The sequence below is a fragment of the Cavia porcellus genome, unplaced genomic scaffold (assembly GCF_034190915.1).
Source record: "Cavia porcellus strain 051 isolate PalLab524CR breed Dunkin Hartley unplaced genomic scaffold, mCavPor4.1 scaffold_1, whole genome shotgun sequence".
NCBI lineage: Eukaryota > Metazoa > Chordata > Mammalia > Rodentia > Caviidae > Cavia > Cavia porcellus.
This window is the reverse complement of record NW_026947484.1, coordinates 146,557,475-146,574,896: the sequence shown is the minus strand read 5'-3', so window position 1 is coordinate 146,574,896 and position 17,422 is coordinate 146,557,475. Positions and strand designations below refer to the sequence as shown.

At 38.5% G+C, this 17,422-nt stretch overlaps 1 protein-coding gene and 1 long non-coding RNA gene across 2 annotated transcripts in view; one reads left to right on the top strand and one right to left on the bottom strand.

Annotated features, from left to right (window-relative positions):
• Ddah1 (dimethylarginine dimethylaminohydrolase 1) overlaps positions 1-17,422 on the bottom strand; it is a 267,646-nt gene that overhangs the window by 235,068 nt on the left and 15,156 nt on the right. The window lies entirely within an intron of this gene.
• Positions 2,563-13,337, top strand: LOC134477889 (uncharacterized). The gene is made up of 3 exons (XR_010050161.1): positions 2,563-3,236; positions 7,565-7,630; positions 9,131-13,337. It is a non-coding gene; the product is annotated as an uncharacterized LOC134477889 (long non-coding RNA).

Sequence of the window (17,422 nt, the reverse complement as noted above, 5' to 3'; positions counted from 1 at the left end):
AGGCAGTTCACGGCCAGGCTCTTGGTAAAAAGGAAAACATCTCATCTCCGCAGGCTCTGAAACCCTATGCAAACAACCTTCTCCCAAGGAAGCTGAATTCTGCCCACGGAACATTCTTGAGGGCTTAGTATATGTATAAGCTGAGTTCTCCGCTATTATCCACACAATGTCAAGAAGGATTTTATGAATGTGTGACCTTGGATTTTAAAAGGGGACCATAGAAGTTGACAATGACCTAAACTACCCATGAATGTCAGCCTTTCAGGGAAGAGAATGTCACTGATGAATCCAGGGGACTACATGGGGGTGCTCTGCACTCTGAAACCCGGCAGAGAATTGCTGGTTTTAATAGTTGCTGGGGTGTGAGAGACACGGCAATTGGGCTGCTCATGATTCCTCTGGGAAACAATTTGTTAGAAATAAACAAGGTTGGTGAATAGAGCTCTACTACTCTGGGATCTGCTGGTTTCCACTGGCTGATTTCCCAGATTACTTTGGTAGCTTTATGTCAACAGAAACCCAGCTTTTTCTGAACAGACTTAAGTACCACTGTTCTGCAGAGAACAGTACCAACCCTGGATACTTCAGCGTGTCACAAGCCCTAGATCAGAAACAATGTGAGAGAAATGACATTCCTACTTTGTTCTTTCATACAAGAGTTATTGATCACCCACTGTGTGCCAGGTTCTATGAGAGACACTAGTGCCACGAAGATGATAAGAGGTGCTCTTCACCCTCAAGGGGCTCAGTCTAACACACAAAGTAAATGTGAAAGATACACAATGCTACAATGGGACAGGTGTTCATAACAAAAGACAGAGCACTGTGGGAGATCAGAATGTAGCAGCCTATTGTATTGTGCTTACCAGAGGGGACATTTCAGCTGGGTGTGAGTAGATGTCTAGGATGGCAGAGATGATTTTATGCAGTGTGATGGAGCACGGCTTGGTCAGGGAGTAGTGAGAAGTTCTGTGTGGTCGCAGTGAAGGCAGTTTGAGAGACGCAGGGAGACAGCAAAAAGTTGAGCCTTTGTTAACGAGGCAAAGGTTTAAAAGGACTTCAAAAATTGAACGATTTCAGGGCCACTAGATTTTCTGAGATAAGAACATGGGGATGAGGGTGTGAAATCTCAAGGGATAATCAGTCCTATCCATTATCCAATCTAAAAATGGACAAGGCTTTGCTGAAAAAGTGTTCAAACTAAGGGATGAATGGTACCAGTGTAAGCCATTATTTCTGGAGAAAGAGTCACAGCTACTGTTTCTGTCATAGATCAGAAAGGAAAGAAAGCCCTCTCCTTTCCATTCATCAGGATACATTGCTTCCTTATAGCCTTAGTCCATTTTCTGTTACTGTAATAAAACACTTGAGACTTGGTAATTTGTAAAGAATAGAAATTTATGTGGTTCAGGGTTCTTGAAACTGAGCAGTTCAAGAGCATGGTGCTGGCATCAGCTCAGCCTTGAGTAAGGGCCCCTCCCTACAGGATAACATGATAAAGATATTTAAGGCAAGTCAGAGCAAATGTGCTACCTTTGGTCTCCACTCAGTCTCACAAAGCCATTAATACTATCTCAGGGCTTCCACTCTCACGATTTCATCCAATCCTAATTATCTCCCAAGGTTTCACCTCTAAATACTATTATATGCCTTCAGAGATTAAGGTGCCCACATGAATTCTGAGGGACACACTTAAACCTAAGCCCTTCATATCACAGTCTTTCTTTATGTCTAAAATCTCACCACTCCATACATCTTCCCCAGTTATCTTCTTAAAACACAACTTAATAACTCTGACTTCTCAGTGACTAAAGAACCTAAAGACTAATACTTTAAGCAATCTTATTTCCTTCATACATCACACTTCTCTATATTTCTTTGCTTTTGTTCATGTAGCAATGATCTGCCTTTCTCTTTTACTTTCAGTCTGTCGGAATTTTCCTTGTCCATCTAAACTCAGCGTAATGACAACCTCCTTAGTATTGTCTTATTATTATTATTGTCATAATTACTCTTTCCTGTCTGAACCGTGTCACCTTGCCAGTTCAACTGAGCCCTATGAACTCTGCCTTGTCTTTTAGATGGTCTATGGAAAGTTTTTGTTTTGGAGTGGACATCTTAACTAGATCAAAGAAAAAGAAAAAAGGAAAAGAGCTTGATTTTTTAGTAGACATAGAAACTAAATAAATCCCCAGACAAGAATCAGGTATTCAGAAGCAGTGAGCCATATTTTGAGGAAATAAGTGAGACAGGGTTAAAGGTCAGAAGTGAAAGGTTATGTTTTCCAAATATAATCTCAACAATATTTCCACAAAGATATCCAATCACCCAGAGACTGTGCTGATGAGGAGACTTTGTGTAGGTAATCCAAGCAGGCCCCACCAAGTTCACACTTCTAGCCATTCCCACCAAGGTACAAGATGTGTGAGTAATATCATCTTCGGCCCTCTTATGCAGCTTATCTGCCACCTGAGTGCCACTGGGTGACTACAAGTCATCTCCAGTAGTATCACTCGTGGAGGGCTTACCCAAATTCTTCACCCACAGAATCCATAATGTATGTTTCGATGGATGTTGTTTTAAGTTACATAGTTGGAATATAGTTTGTTTTATAGAATATTGAAAATGCCACAAAACAAATCCCTAGCTCTAAAACTTCCGTGCTTAAAACTAAACACTCTTCTGAAGGAGTTCTGGCCAATTTAAGATGAAAACTCTACCATTTCCAGAAAAGACGTATGATGGTTGGTGAGAACCAGGAAGTAATTTGGGTCATAATATGAGGTCATAAGTGATTGGAAGCCCAGTGGTTACCAGCAAAGGACAGCAATAGAAAGTACCCCACAACTGGCCTAAAAATGCTCACTGTTCTTTATACCAGCACAAATCGTAAGTCAGACGCACAAATATACTTTCATACCTGGCAAAGAGTAAGTACTAGAGATTCCATAAATGTTTGTTGTGGGAATTGACTGAATCCAGAATCAGCAAGGCTTGACAGTATTTCTTACAGTACCACCAGTGGTGGTTTATTAATGAACCTGCAGTTGGTTTTGTGATGTAGATCTGGACTCTGCCTCCCTCTGAGGCATTTTAGTCATAAGGATCAAAGGTTGGAGAGTTGAAGCCACCCTGCTGGACTCCGCAGAGCAACTTTCTAAGGATTTGGCTGGGAGTCACATGTCTCATGAGGTAACCCAGGCCTCTGTGGCTGCCGTGAACATCTTGACTTGAAGGTATGTAGTACTTGTTGCTCTTGTAATGTTTATTTTTCTCTTCCCACCATTCTGTGAAACTCATTAGCTCCGTAGTAGCAGCCATAGATCTCCCAAACAGATCTCAACCATTATTCTGAGCCCTAGATAAAACATTTCTCTTCTGACTTCACAACAGCCTTTTTTTCCTAAGAGCCATATTTAAGATCTCTGATACTGATTTAAATCTACTGATGCCTGAAGGAGAGGCAGATGCAAGATCAGTGTACAGGCCCTCATAGTTTTCCTGAAAAAGACATTAAGAGATTTCCAATCTCTCAAGCAGTTTTCTTCCCCTGGAAGGAAACATCAGTATTTGTCCTGCATTTTAAGAAGATGTTTAATGTTTTTAACCAAGGAACATTTTTGGTGCCATAAATCTGCCTAAGGAAGCGCTTCAAATTAGATTTTCACAAGAGTCAAGACTTTCAAATGACTTGAGATTTTCTTTAGCCAAAGATCTTACTTTCATTAAACTGATAACAGATTTTTAGGAGTACAATTGTGTTTATCTCCCTCCTATAAATATTAGGATCCTTTACTCTCCAGAAGTCTTAACTTTGTATCTGCTTTTAGAATAAAGTCTGAGATTTGTTAACCACAGTGCAACAAAAATGGTAAAACCTCGGGCCTTTCACTCACTGATTCAGACACAGGAAACCTCGAATGAAAACAAATGGTGAAATTATCTCTAGAGGCAGACAGCATCAATTGCTTTTGGATCAGTCTTGGTTTGGGGGCCTAATGAAGACTACTCACTCAGCAAGGGCTGCATTAGTGCACTGTCACTCACCATCACTAAAATGTGGCACTAAAGTGTGGCTCACGAAAGGCACCTCTGCTTTCACATGCATTTCCCAGTATCTTTGACTAAAGACATACATGTTGCTTAGTTTATTAACAGAAATGCACGTTAATTACCATATACACTGTTATTTACCTATTTAAGAGGGACTGATAAATCTCTTAATGACACATTATGTTCAATTATGCAAGTATTTGAAGCTAAATAACATAAGCAGTGCGCTTTTCTGGGATTTATCTGCATTTTCGCACTCTAAGTTCCTTGAGGGCAGGATTTAGCTATGATTCATGTTTGAAAGTTTCTTGGAGCCTGGCACAATGCCTTGCACACTGGAGTGACACAGTAAATAGTTTTGGAATGAGTACAGTGAAGTCTCCTTGAATAAGGAGTGGATTCAGCTTGAAGGTATAGTCTGGTTCGTTGACAACCATGTGATTGTTAAGAAACATTTGTACAGCATTATATGGGTGGCAGGCACTTCCATAGCTTTATTGTCTCTCAGCCAACTCAGTCAATAGGATTACTTTACTACTGAGGAAATTGACCTTTAGAGAGATTATCTGATTTGGTAGAGGAGAAGGGCTGGGCAATACATCTAAAGTACCACTTTCTTCAGCTGCAGTCAGGTAGGCCTAGACCTGTCTCTACAGAACTTAGAGTAATTAATGTAATCTCACAAAGTTGAACCCACTGACCCATGCACAAAAGTCTAATGTTTGTCTCTCAAAACACTTAGACTTAATTATGACGTGTAACTTAAGAAAGACAATGGTCAACTTGAACTCGTAAAAACCTCAAGATCTGGTCTGTGAAAGAGCTGAAATTGTGGATTCTTGATCAAAACATTTCTTGTGATATTGGCAATATGAATAAGGCAAAATTCTCCATAATATTCTTATCTTGACATATTTTTAAGCATTCTGTAGATACCTTTCTCATCAAAATGTTTTAAGGCAGGCAGCACCCAGGACTGAAAAGAATGTGCTAACCACCCTCCCACCCCTGCGATTCTGCAGCAGACCTGTGAGTGGCAGGTAGAGCAGAAGGGATGAGCAGGCAGCCAAGTGCTGCTTCTTCCTCTCCTCCTCCCAGGAACCACGGCCAAAAAAGATTCCTCATCACCACTGGCTCTTTGATCTCCTGCTCTCTATTTTTAGAACTCTTCTGTCCAACATCCTCTACCCTGTTGCCATGACCTTTCATGACACACTTCTCCTGCTGGTTATTTTGGGATCATATGCCTTTCCCAAAGTATTACTACAGCTAGAATTAATGTATGAGGTAGATCAGCACAAGTCCTTGCTTGAAAAAATACCCAAAGCATATGTTCCCACATGAGGGTGAGCGAGCTGAGGTACAAAGGATAGATAGACACATCATCCATATTTTTAGTCATCAAAGCATTCTAGAAAGATTGCTTAATTAATTAGCTATCACAGCCTCCCAAGACAGCATTATCTAGCTGCGGAATCTGGGCACGTGGCATTAGATAATGTGTCCAGAACAAGTGTAGAAGTGTGTGTGTGTGTGTGAGACAGCTAACACTGTATAAGTGAGTGTGTGTGCGCTGCTTTCTTTAAAGGATAAAGAAGAGACATAATCATAAAGGAAATAATAGGATTTATTGTTTTTATTATTTCAGGTATTCTTTTCAGATTTTACTTCTTAAATCTACAACCACACATAATAAAAATCAGTGCCTACGATGAGAAAGAGTCTGAGAGACCAAATATGCTTCAGTTGTTTAGTATTTCTTAGAAAAGTATTTCTAAATATATAGAATTTTTAAAAATATAACAAGATCTTCCTTAAAAGAAATAAGACCAACTTCGTAATTGAAGAGAGAGAGGAAAAAAATATCTCTTCAATTAGGAAAGAAGTACCTTTTTGTATTTGTTGTTATAGGTCTTATGTCAAATAGAGTGTTAACCAAGTAGTTACATTATTTAGATAATTTGATATCACAATAACAGATAATGATTATTGAGCACTTGGCTGTAGAACAAGCATTGTTCTGTGAGTTCTACATAAATTAAATCACTAAGTACTTACAATGACATGAGTTATGTGTTTATATCCTCCCCGAGTGATAAGGATACTGTCTTATCTAAGGTCAACAGTTTTCAAATGAGAGAGGCAGAATACAACATCAGGTACTTTTGGATCAGAATTTTTGCCTGAAGAATGAAGAAAGGGGTTTTATATCTCTGCTACATTAATGAAAAATTTGGAACATAGAACTGAACTTAGTGCTATGGGCTAAATGTTGTCCTGCCAAGATTTATATATTGAAGTCTTAATCCCTAGTACCTCAGAGTATGAATGCATTTTGAACAGAGACTTTTAAAAGCAAATTATCTAGTTAGTTAGATTAAGGTCATCAGGCTGGGCTCTAATTCATCATGATAAAGGAAAAAGGGAATGTGGACACATATGACAGAGATACATAGAGGCAGAGACAGGAATAAGGATAGAAATAGACTAAAGCTTGGGTGAGGGCTAAAAGTAGAGGTAGAGGTAGAAATAGAAAGAGATGATAGAGATAGAGATATATAGAGAGATAGAGTTACAGATATGGAAGTTCACATGAAGACACTGGGAAAGGGCTGCTATCTGGAAGCACAGGAAAGACGTCTCAGCAAGTACCAATTCTGCTAATAGATTGATCTCAGACTTCAGGTCTCCAAGATTGCTAAAAAAAATAAATTTCAGTTGTTTAAGCTACCCAATTAGTGGTATATTGTTATGACTTTCTATCAAACCAATACATTCAGTGTTAAAATGTGAAACAAGACCAAAGGGAAAACCATGTAATCCAAATTTTCAAAACAAATAAAACCAATCTTTGATAGGCAGTTGTTTCTATTCCATGAACTTAAATTGACCAGTTGGGAAATTTTGCAAGTTCCCAACTAGGTGAGTTGTGCTGTCAGGACACTCCTTTCAAAGGTCCAATAGCTCTCCTCTTAGAAAATGACTGATGAATACAGAGGCAGAAAAATGTGACTATAGCTATAGTTTATAGCAGGTATATTGTTTCTATGTTTACAGATTTTTCTTGCCTCTGGGTATTTACATGTTCTGAGTAAAGCTCTTTATCTTTAACACATCCATTTATCAAGCACTTCACATTTTACAATAAAAGTTTTAAAACTTATACTAAAAGTAGCATAAAAGTTATACTAAAAGGAAATGAGACTATTAAAAGCTCCTATAACCCTACTACCTTAAGATAAAGGCTATCTATTGACATATGAAAATATTATATGAAAGTGAGACATTGGTTTTAATCTTTAACCCTGCTTTTTTGAAATAATAGTATTTTTCAAGTTTTTCCTTGTCATTAGTCTTCAAAAATTTGATACTTGATGGCTGCATAGTTCTTTCTAAGAAACACACCATAGTTCATTAAATGGTGTTACCAAGAATATTGTGAAGCAAGTTCTCCTCCACCTTCTCCTCCAGCATCTCCCTCCTCTTACTCTTTCTCATTCTTTCTATGCAGTCCTGAGGATCAGACCCAGGGCCTGGAAGGTGCTTTGACATTGAACAAGATCTCCTGGTCAACCAGGTACTCTTCAGATTTACTGTTGGAAGTATAAAATGGTATGCTCCTCTGGAAAGCAGTTTGACATTATATACCAATATTAATACAAGAACCCATTCCCACTGCTCAGTAATGAAATATATAGGAAAAAGACTTTTGTGTAGATATCACCATCTCAGTGAAGTCATACATGACCATCTTATTTTAAACTGCATTCTTGACATTTGACTGTGATCAGTATAATAGAGATCTCAGTGATATCTGAGATCATTCAGGAAAGATAAAGTAGAGTCATATCTTAGTTGTAGGGCTAAACTATTTTGAACGAGGCTATTCTAGTCTTGCCCTAAAAAAATTTAAAACAGGTCTTAAATACATCATAATGACCTGCGTGTAACCTAGCTACTTGACAAAATAAAGCTCAACACTATTTTAAAAACAAGAAACTCAACAACACAACATTCATAGCATTCAGCTTCTAATATAAAGCTCCAGGCAAACCAAAAAGCAAAAATGTACGATCCAGTGTAAAAAGAAAGAAAGAAAGTCAGTCAATAGAAACAGATCTATAAATAACAGAGATAATGAAACTAGGGGACAACATTTAAACAGCTACTGCAGCTAAGAGTTTAAAGCAAAATAGAAATATATAGAGAATTGGAAGTTATGAAAACCAAGTAGAACTAAGGACAAAGATTATAATATTTGAAGTTAAAATTTTACTGGGTGAGTTTAAAAACGAATAAGACACTAACTTTGAAGTTGTAGAAAATTAAAATTAAAGTACGATCCAAAAGGAAGCACCCAGAGAGAAGAAATGAACACTTACTTTTTGTGTGTGTGTGGTACTGGGGATTGAATGCAGGCCGTAGCCAGGAAGGCGCTTATGCTGCTGAGCTAAATCCCCAGCCCCAACACTTCCTTTTTAGTTGTGAAATAATAACAAGTAATCTAATAAGTGACATGGAAGCCCAAGAGGAAGAGAAGTAAAGGAATAGAAAAATATTTGAGGAAATTATAGAGAATTTTTCAAAATTTGATGAAAACTATAAGTTTCCAGATATAGGAATCTCAATGTATCCCAAACATGATAAAAAAAAAAATTGACAGGATTTTCAAATTGCTAGCAAACCAGTGATAAAAAAAAAATATCAAAATCAGCATGTAAAAAGATTCATTACTGGCAGACTAAGAGTAAGAATACCCAAGATGACAGCAGACTTTTCAGAGACATGAAAGCCAAAAGATAGTGAAACAACATCTTCAAAGTGATAAAGAAAAAGAACAGGCGGAAAAACTTAACCTAAAAGTCCAAACCAGAAAGCAAAGCCTGCTGATGGGCAGCACAGTGCACAGCGTGTGCAGGGGTGGATGGTGCAACTCATTGGGCTGTGGGCTTTCCCTAAATAGAAGCAACGGAACCAACTATATCCCACCAGGGGGCCCCCTGCATCCCTGAAGCCCCCTTGGCTCCACCTGGCTCTAACTATTTGTATGTCTGTCTATTGTTGCCTCTTTCTTCAGGGACTGTGGCAGTTCCAAGAGAAAATCAGTTGCCAACACCAGTATTGAGCCTGTGATCCTAGAACATTGTGTGATGGTATCAAACTATAAGAAGCAGGAGAATTCAATGCTGAACTTCCAGGCCATGTTGATGATAGATGTCACTGGAAAAAATGAAAGTGCATGGTGGCTTATAAGTACCCCTGAAGAGCAAGGCTGACCATCTACCTGGAGGCCCAGAATAATATACAAGATTACTTGGATTTGAAGGTCTCTGGAAAGTCCTAAAGAAGAGACATACGTAATCACAAAGTCCTACACCAGCCAAAGTGGGGCAAGATTGGCTTTGAGAATGGTGTCAATGTAGAGACTGTCCAACAGCATTTAGAGGGTTGATAGTAAAATCAGATACCTGGGCAAAGAGGTCTGACTACCAGTACCCTACCTAAATAATGCCAAAGATGACCTTCCAACCTGGAAGAAGAATCTGGCAGGTCAGTGGCAATCATTTGGAACCTCATGGACATCAGCAACCTGCTGGACAAGAAGGCATCTGGAGACAAGAAGACTTTGCTTCTTCAGGAGGACTCCAAATTCTTCATCACCAACATCAGTTCACTCATTCTCCACAACACCTTCTATGGTAGGTTCTGGGCTCCCTGAGGGACCATTTCCAAGTTGGCCCAAAGCTCTCCAGTCATATGCAGGATTGCCCCTCAAAGGGACCAGATCAGCCACCCAAACCTAAGGATAAGAACTTTATCACTGAAAGAATCCAGGGTTCCAACTGCCAAATCCACTAGAGTCTATCTGTTGAGGTGGAGGGCTACAAAACTGTTGAATTTCAGTCTTTCACTTTTGATGGGATCAGCTTTTAAGGTAGACTTAAGGCAAAGGTAACTGATGAGAATTCAGATGGCTACTGGTACATGTAGATTAGTGAGAAGGGTTGAGTCTCATACCAAGGATTAATAAGTACAATAAGCTCAACCTGACCTGCTGCACAAGCACACAGACCCAACCCAAGGTCCTAATCCCCAGCTGGCAGAGGCTGGAGAATGTGGGGTACAGTTGGTCTGCCCTGTCCCATAGCCCTGACCTCCCGCCTCCTTTCAGCATCCTACGTCAAGGTGAGGGAGTCTTGAGAGGACATGGCCTTGGAAGAGATCATCTATGAGAATGAATGCTCCAGGCACTCACTTTTTTGGCCAGAGGCTTCCTCAGGGACAGTGATTCCACAAGGGGATCCTCACTGTTCCTTACTGGAACAAATTCTGCCAACTCAGATTCCACCAAGTCATTGTCAGTTCCAAAGCTCAAGGCAGAGAAGAACATCCAGACAGAAATGGAGAAGAACCTCACCTCAGCCTCCTTTTCCTCATCCACTACTATCAACACCATTTGCACCCCCAATTTTCTCCTTCCTATTCAAGAACAGGACAACTGGAAGCCCTGCTTTGTATTGGACACAGATATCCACCATACTCCTAAGGTCAGTCCCAAGAAGGATGCTGACATGAAGGCTGAACTGATGTCCGGGATCCCAAGCCAACCAATGGCCTGATACAAACTTCCTGAACTGAACAGAGTCAAGAAAAAAATGGACATCTGCACTTTGTTGCACCAGCTGAGACCCATGAACCAGCTGGGGGTGAGAGATGTGGAAGTGATTAATGATTCTAGCAATGGGAATTCAGAGCTTCCCTCCTTGCTTCCTCCAAGATGCCTAAGAGGAGCCCAGCAGAAGGTCAGTCAACATCATCATTCTCCTGGCTACCAGTCTTGTGCCCTCCCAAGAAGGAGTGGTAGGACTAGGGTGCCTTGTATAAGACACGCTGTACTTATCTGAAGGTCCAGGACTTGGAGATCATCTTCACCACAGGTGCAGAGATGCAAGTGCTAGAGAAGCTGGAAAAATGGAAGAGAGATCTGGGGAGCAAGAGAGGTTGGCCCCTGCCCACTAACTGGTACCTAATAAGAACAAGTAATCTGACCACTCTAGCAAAGAGGCAGACACAGTGAAAAAGCAGACATAGTAAACAGCAGGCAGAACAAGGGCAGATCAGACAGCCTAGAAAAAAATCAAGAAGCCAGTACAAGCACTGAACACCATCAACCAGAACAAGAGGGCGGTGCTCCCCTCAGGACCTCAGCAAACCCCAAACACCACAGTAGTGAAAATAAGAAACAGCATACAACGGGCAGCACTGGCCCTGCCAGTCAAGGACAACCACTTATCCTATATCCTGTGGAGGAATAAGTCACTCACTACCACCAACAGCCTCGACAGCATCTGCTGGAGCTAATTCCTCTTTCAGCCCAGTGTGCTCAGTGGCCACTGGTGCCAAGGCTGATATGGGCACAGCAGGCCTCTGGTCAGGGATTAGATTCACCACTGCTGTCCACATAGTACAACAGCACATGCATAATATCACATGGGATCCATGCCCTTCAAGAAGTCCCTAGTTCAGGCACTTATTAATAACCTCAAGGAAATGTATATCTGTATCACAAACTATGAAGAGGAAGAGGAGATGGAGACCTTTCAGAAGGGGTGTCCGTGGAAGTGCTGGAAACAAACCCTAATGACTAGTGGTACTGCCAGGTCCTGAATGAGGTACAACCTGAGTGCCCTCCCATTACTTTGAGAAAAAGAACTAATGGAGGACGTGGGTCACTCCAGCCACAATGTGTTGCAATAGCCACTGTTAGATGAGCAGTGACATGCAGACCAAATGAAGAAGGAGGAAATAGGAGACAACACTAAATCCTGCTGAGTGTGTTACCTCAAATGTGTCCTTCATTTTTGGCTTTTCCCAGTTGGGAGGGTATGATGGGAGCCCACGCTGAGTAAGGAAGGGATGGTAAGAGACTCACAGATGGGAAATCTGGGACCCATGTGTGCACCTTGGTGACTATGCTGATAGTCCATGTACCATTTGGGAAAGGCCATCTGGGAAACATCAATCACATCTTCACTGAAAATCTGGAAAAGATGTGGTCATAAAAGACCTGCATTATCTTAATCCTGCTTGACTGTTCTTGTGGCTGGCATCTTGCCACTGAAGATAGCCCTCCTAGTGTCCTAATTTGTATCTGTAAATTGTGCTGGTTTCTCAGGGAGGCCACCAGCTGCCATAGTGGGAGGTACATGATTGGGGGTTATTTTAGAAGTTGTTTGAGAGCCTACTGATGTCAACCTCACCGTGGAAAAAGAAAGTTTGTGGGAAGGGCTTTTCCAGTGAACTTTGGGGAAGGATGTTTTGTTTTGGCTTTGGTTTCTATTCTTTCCTCTTCATAAGTCAAGTAGTTTCATTTTGTTTCCATTGTTTGGACAATGCTTGACAAAATGCCATATGTAGGATCTGTGGAAAAGCAGCCACAGCACTCATCAAGGGTGGATGAGACCCCAACTGAGCCCCTGGCTCAGACTGGAGCAGAAATAATTAGCCACCCTCAGTTCCCTGCTGGCAATGCTACAGGTGCCCAAGAAGATGGAGGACCCCTGTACCAGAAGCCAGCATGATTTCCAATGAACACTGCCTTGGTGAAGCAACAACTCAATAAGAACTTTTTTATATACTGTCTATTAACTTTGGGTTTTATTCTTCAGCAGTTGATATTTCAGCAAGTACTCTCCAGAAAGAAGCATGAATAGCTTCCCCAGGGATTCACTTTATTTACTTTTTATCTATACTTTATGACTTTGTTTAAAATTGAAATTAGCACAGTAATTTTCTTCTGCTACACAATATTAAAAGCAGCAAGTTTGGAGTTCATTGTCTAGACCAATGTACTCAAAAAGAGAAACTCTGGAAGCAAAATGAAAAATATATTAGACAAACAAAAGCACATAGAATTTATAGTCAAAAGATATAGCCTGCATGAGGTATTCAAAGAAGTTTTCTGCCAACAGAAAAAAAAGAATAGAACTAGAATAATTTTTCAAATGGAACTATACAGAAAATAATTAGAAGAATAAGGCTTTGCTACCTTGAAGAAATGAATAATCAGTTCTGATTTACTAATTATTGTTTATAGTTGTCAACCAACTATCAAAAAGGATGTGCTATCCAAGGTATATTTTTGTTTGCCTCTTAGTATTAGTTTATAAACTTTGATATTTTAATTTGTTAATTGTGCATTTTTGATGGATAATAATGGGCACTTGAACACAAAATTAATAGGGTTAAAACATTCTCTGTGTAATAAAGTGTTTATTATTTTATATTGTTAAGTATAAATTTACTTTTTATCACATGCAACTATAACAAAAAAATAGTGCCATTGCATTTTGGTGAATATATCATTGTGTATATAGATTCTAGTGCCTAGCTATCTGCCAATTTCAGCTCCACTTACCAGGCATATGACCTTCAGTGTATTATTCAATGTATCTGTATTTTACTTTCCTATGATATTAGGATAATTTCAATGGCAACACAGAGTTGGAATCAAATAAATTAATATGTTGAAAGTACTTTGGAAAACATCAGAAAGATAGTAAATACTGTAAAAGTATTAAATATTAGTGTAGATTCTGCCTCCATAGACACAAGGTAAGCCCATGGAACGAGAAAGGTTCAGGAAGAAATGGAAGACTGGGCCAGTGGCACTGGCCTTAGAAGGAGCCTACAGCTGTTATGAACTGCAAAAGCAGCATGGAATTTTGCTCCAAGGTGATTCCTTCCACACAGTAGGCAACAGCAAGAAAAGGAATCTAGAGTGACACCAAGCCAGAGTGCTTGCCGGGCTGATTATTTAAGACTGAGAGTCAGAACAACTAAAGAATATCTTTACTGCAGATCTTCCAGTGTAGCCTTCCCACAGTGACTGGAAATAGTTGCACAAAGGGTGCAGGCTAGATATAGAAACTCTAAGAAGGTAAAGGTTGAGCTGGGAAGGACGCAGGCTCCATCCTTCCATGGCAAGAAGCCAGACTTACTTGTGTTATGCTCAGAAATGGCCATATCTGAAAGTGCTGGGATTAAACATACAGATATGAGGCATACTGCCATGCTCAGAAAAGAACCTCTCCATGACACATCATAGTCAAAAATCCCAGAAATCTAGCATAGTCATAGTCAAAAATCCCAGAAATCCAGCATAGTCATAGTCAAAAATCCCAGAAATCCACCACAGGGAAAATTTTAAAAATTGTTAAAGAAAAGCAACAAATCACTTAAAAAAGTAAATCCATTAGAATTACAACAGACTTTTGAACACAAACTTTAAAAGCCAGGAGAGCTTGGAGTGAAATGTTTCAAGCTCTAAAAGAAAACAACTTCTGAACCAGACTAACACATCCTGTGAAACTATCTTTCAAAACTGATGGAGAAATAAGATATTTCCATGACAAAGAACACCTCAAAAAATTTATAACCACCTTTCTACAAAACAAACACTCAAATCCTCAAGGATATTTTGGAAAGGGATGAGGAAAGCAACAGAGCCAAAAAACCTAATAGAATTAATACACCAGCCAGGGGGAGTAGTTAAACAGAAAAGGGAAGGAAAGAGGGAAATGAGCTACATGAAAATCACACAGTGATACAAGTAGGTTCATATCCTTTAGTAATAACTGACTGTGCATGCTCTTAATCCCCCCAGAAAAGACACAGATTGACATAATAGAGCAAGAAACAAAATGCAGTGGTACGCTGTACACATGAAACATATTTAATCCAAGAAGAAGTTCACAGATTAGAAATCAAAGGACAGAAGACAATCAATATTCCATTAAATTGAGAATCCAGAAAAAAAGCAAGAGTACCTATCTTAATTTCAGACAAAGTAGACTTTCAGCCAAAACTGATCAGAAAAGGCAAAGATGGTTGCTGTATATTTATTAAGGGAACAATTAAACAGAAAAGATAATAATTATAAACATACATGCACTAAACACCAACATGCCCAACTTTATAAAACCAACACTACTAGACATAAAAAATCAGATAAACATCAACATAGTTATAACTGGGCACTGTAATACTCCACTGTCACAAATAGATAGGTCAATTAGACAAGAACATCAACAAAGAAATATCAGAATTGACCCAAGCCTTTGAACATATGAGCTTAATAGATACTATAAAGTGTTCCACCTCACAACAAAATACACATTCTTCTTAGCAGCACATGGAACTTTCTCCAAAATAGAGCACATGCTAGTCCATAAAGCATTCCTAAGTAATTACAAAAAAATAATCACAATTATTGTATGCATGTTATCAGCTCATAATCCAATGACAATAGAAATTGATAGCAAACTAAGCTGCAGAAATTATACAAACACATGGAACTTAAATAATGGGTCATATAAAAATATAAATAAAACTTGAATAATGGGTTATATAAAAAAATCTAGAATCAAACAAAATACCAGTACAATACTACCAGAATCTATGAGACACAATGAAAGAAGTCCTAGGAGAAAAGCTTATAGCTGTGAATGCCCACATCAGAAAAACAGCAAGCACAAATAAATAACCTAGTGATATACCTTGAGGTCCCAGAAAAACAAGGACAATCCAAAGCCAAAGCTATACAAGGAAAGAAATTATAAAGATTAGAGCAAAAGCCAATGAAATTTATAATAAAAAATAAAATAATAAATTAAAGAGATGTTTCTTTGAAAAAATAGACAAAGTAGACAATTTTACCAAAAACAAAGTAGTTAATCTTATCAAAAAAGGAAAGAAAACACCCAATTCAATAAAATTAGAAATGAGAAAGTCCAAATCAGAGTGGGGACTGCTTAAATCCAGAAGACTATTAGTAACTACCTTAAGATCCCTAAAAATAAAAGATCCCAGTCAACAAATGGACAACTGAAATGAATAGACACTTCTCAGAAGAAGAGTACAAATATCCAATAAATACATGAAAACACATTCAACATTTTTGGCCATTAGAGACATTCAAATTAAAGCAACACTGAGATTCCATCTTATTCCAAACAGAATGCTTATCAAGAAGTCAAAGAATAGCAAACATTGCTAAGCCTCAGGGAAAAAAGGAACCCTTGCCCAGTGCTGGTGGGAATGTAAAATGGTACAACCATTCTGGAAATCGGTATGGAGTTTTCTCAAAAAATTAAAACTATATACTCCATTCAACTCTGCTGTCCCTTCCTAGATAGCCTCCTCAAATATTAAAGATATATTATAGTAATACATTCATTTCCATATTTGTAGCAGCCCAATTTGTAATAACTAAATCTTGGAAGCACCTTCTACTATTCTACCAACACATACATGGATAAGGAAAATGTGGTATTTATACCCAGTAAACTATGCCAAATTGGCATAAAATAGGATAAACTGGAGGCATTTGTAAGAAAATAGATGCTTCTTGAGAGCATAATGTTAAGTGAAATAAATTAGACATACATGCTTAAATACTGCATGGTTTCTCTTAAATGAGAAATCTAAACTATTAATAAAGAGCAAACTAAAAGATAGACAATAGGAAGAAGACCTTTCTCAAATGGGATGGGAACCAAGAGATGGAGAGAGGGAAGACAGGTGAAGGGGAATTAAAATCTTTTTAAAAAAGAATCAGATATGTGAAGGACGTATTCTAACTCCCATGAGGAATGTGATGAATGCTAGGAAGAAAGTCATATTTAAAATTAAATTAAGGTCATAATTTAAATAATACAACATATTGTAACAATGGAATTTGCAGAATTGTCTTCCATACAGAAAATCTGTTTATTAACAGGCATTGTTAAAAACTTTCCGTTACTCAAAAGAAAGTCAATTTAGATTGTAGAGTTTTATCACCTGTGTTCTCATTTTGATCATGCTTCTGACATCAATGACATCAGTTGAGAAACTAAACTTAACTGGACACTGAGCCCTTTGTGATTCTTTAAAAAGAAATTGTAAATGAAACTAAATGCCAGACTTTTTGACAAAGTTATTTCTAATCCCTTCAAATAATGAAATTATCATTGACTATACATTCCTATCTCTAGGTAAGAAGATACTTTAAGATATTGTCACAGTAATTGATTATTACAATTTCCAGTTTGAATCCCTTGGAATCCCTAAAGATCCCTTGGGTCCAGGTTGAAACAAAAGTCAAAAAAAAAAATTCAAAATGGCTTTGTTTTTAAATACCCAAAAGGAGATATTATTAAATATCAATCTCGCTGTATTAATAAACCATGTATAAATATGAAGTTTATTTATAAATTAATGACTCAAACATATTTGAAGATATTGAAAAGTTGATTAATAATCCAGGGTAGTTTACCGCAAAGATAAAATATTATTATCTAAGATACTATTTAATCAAGGTATCATT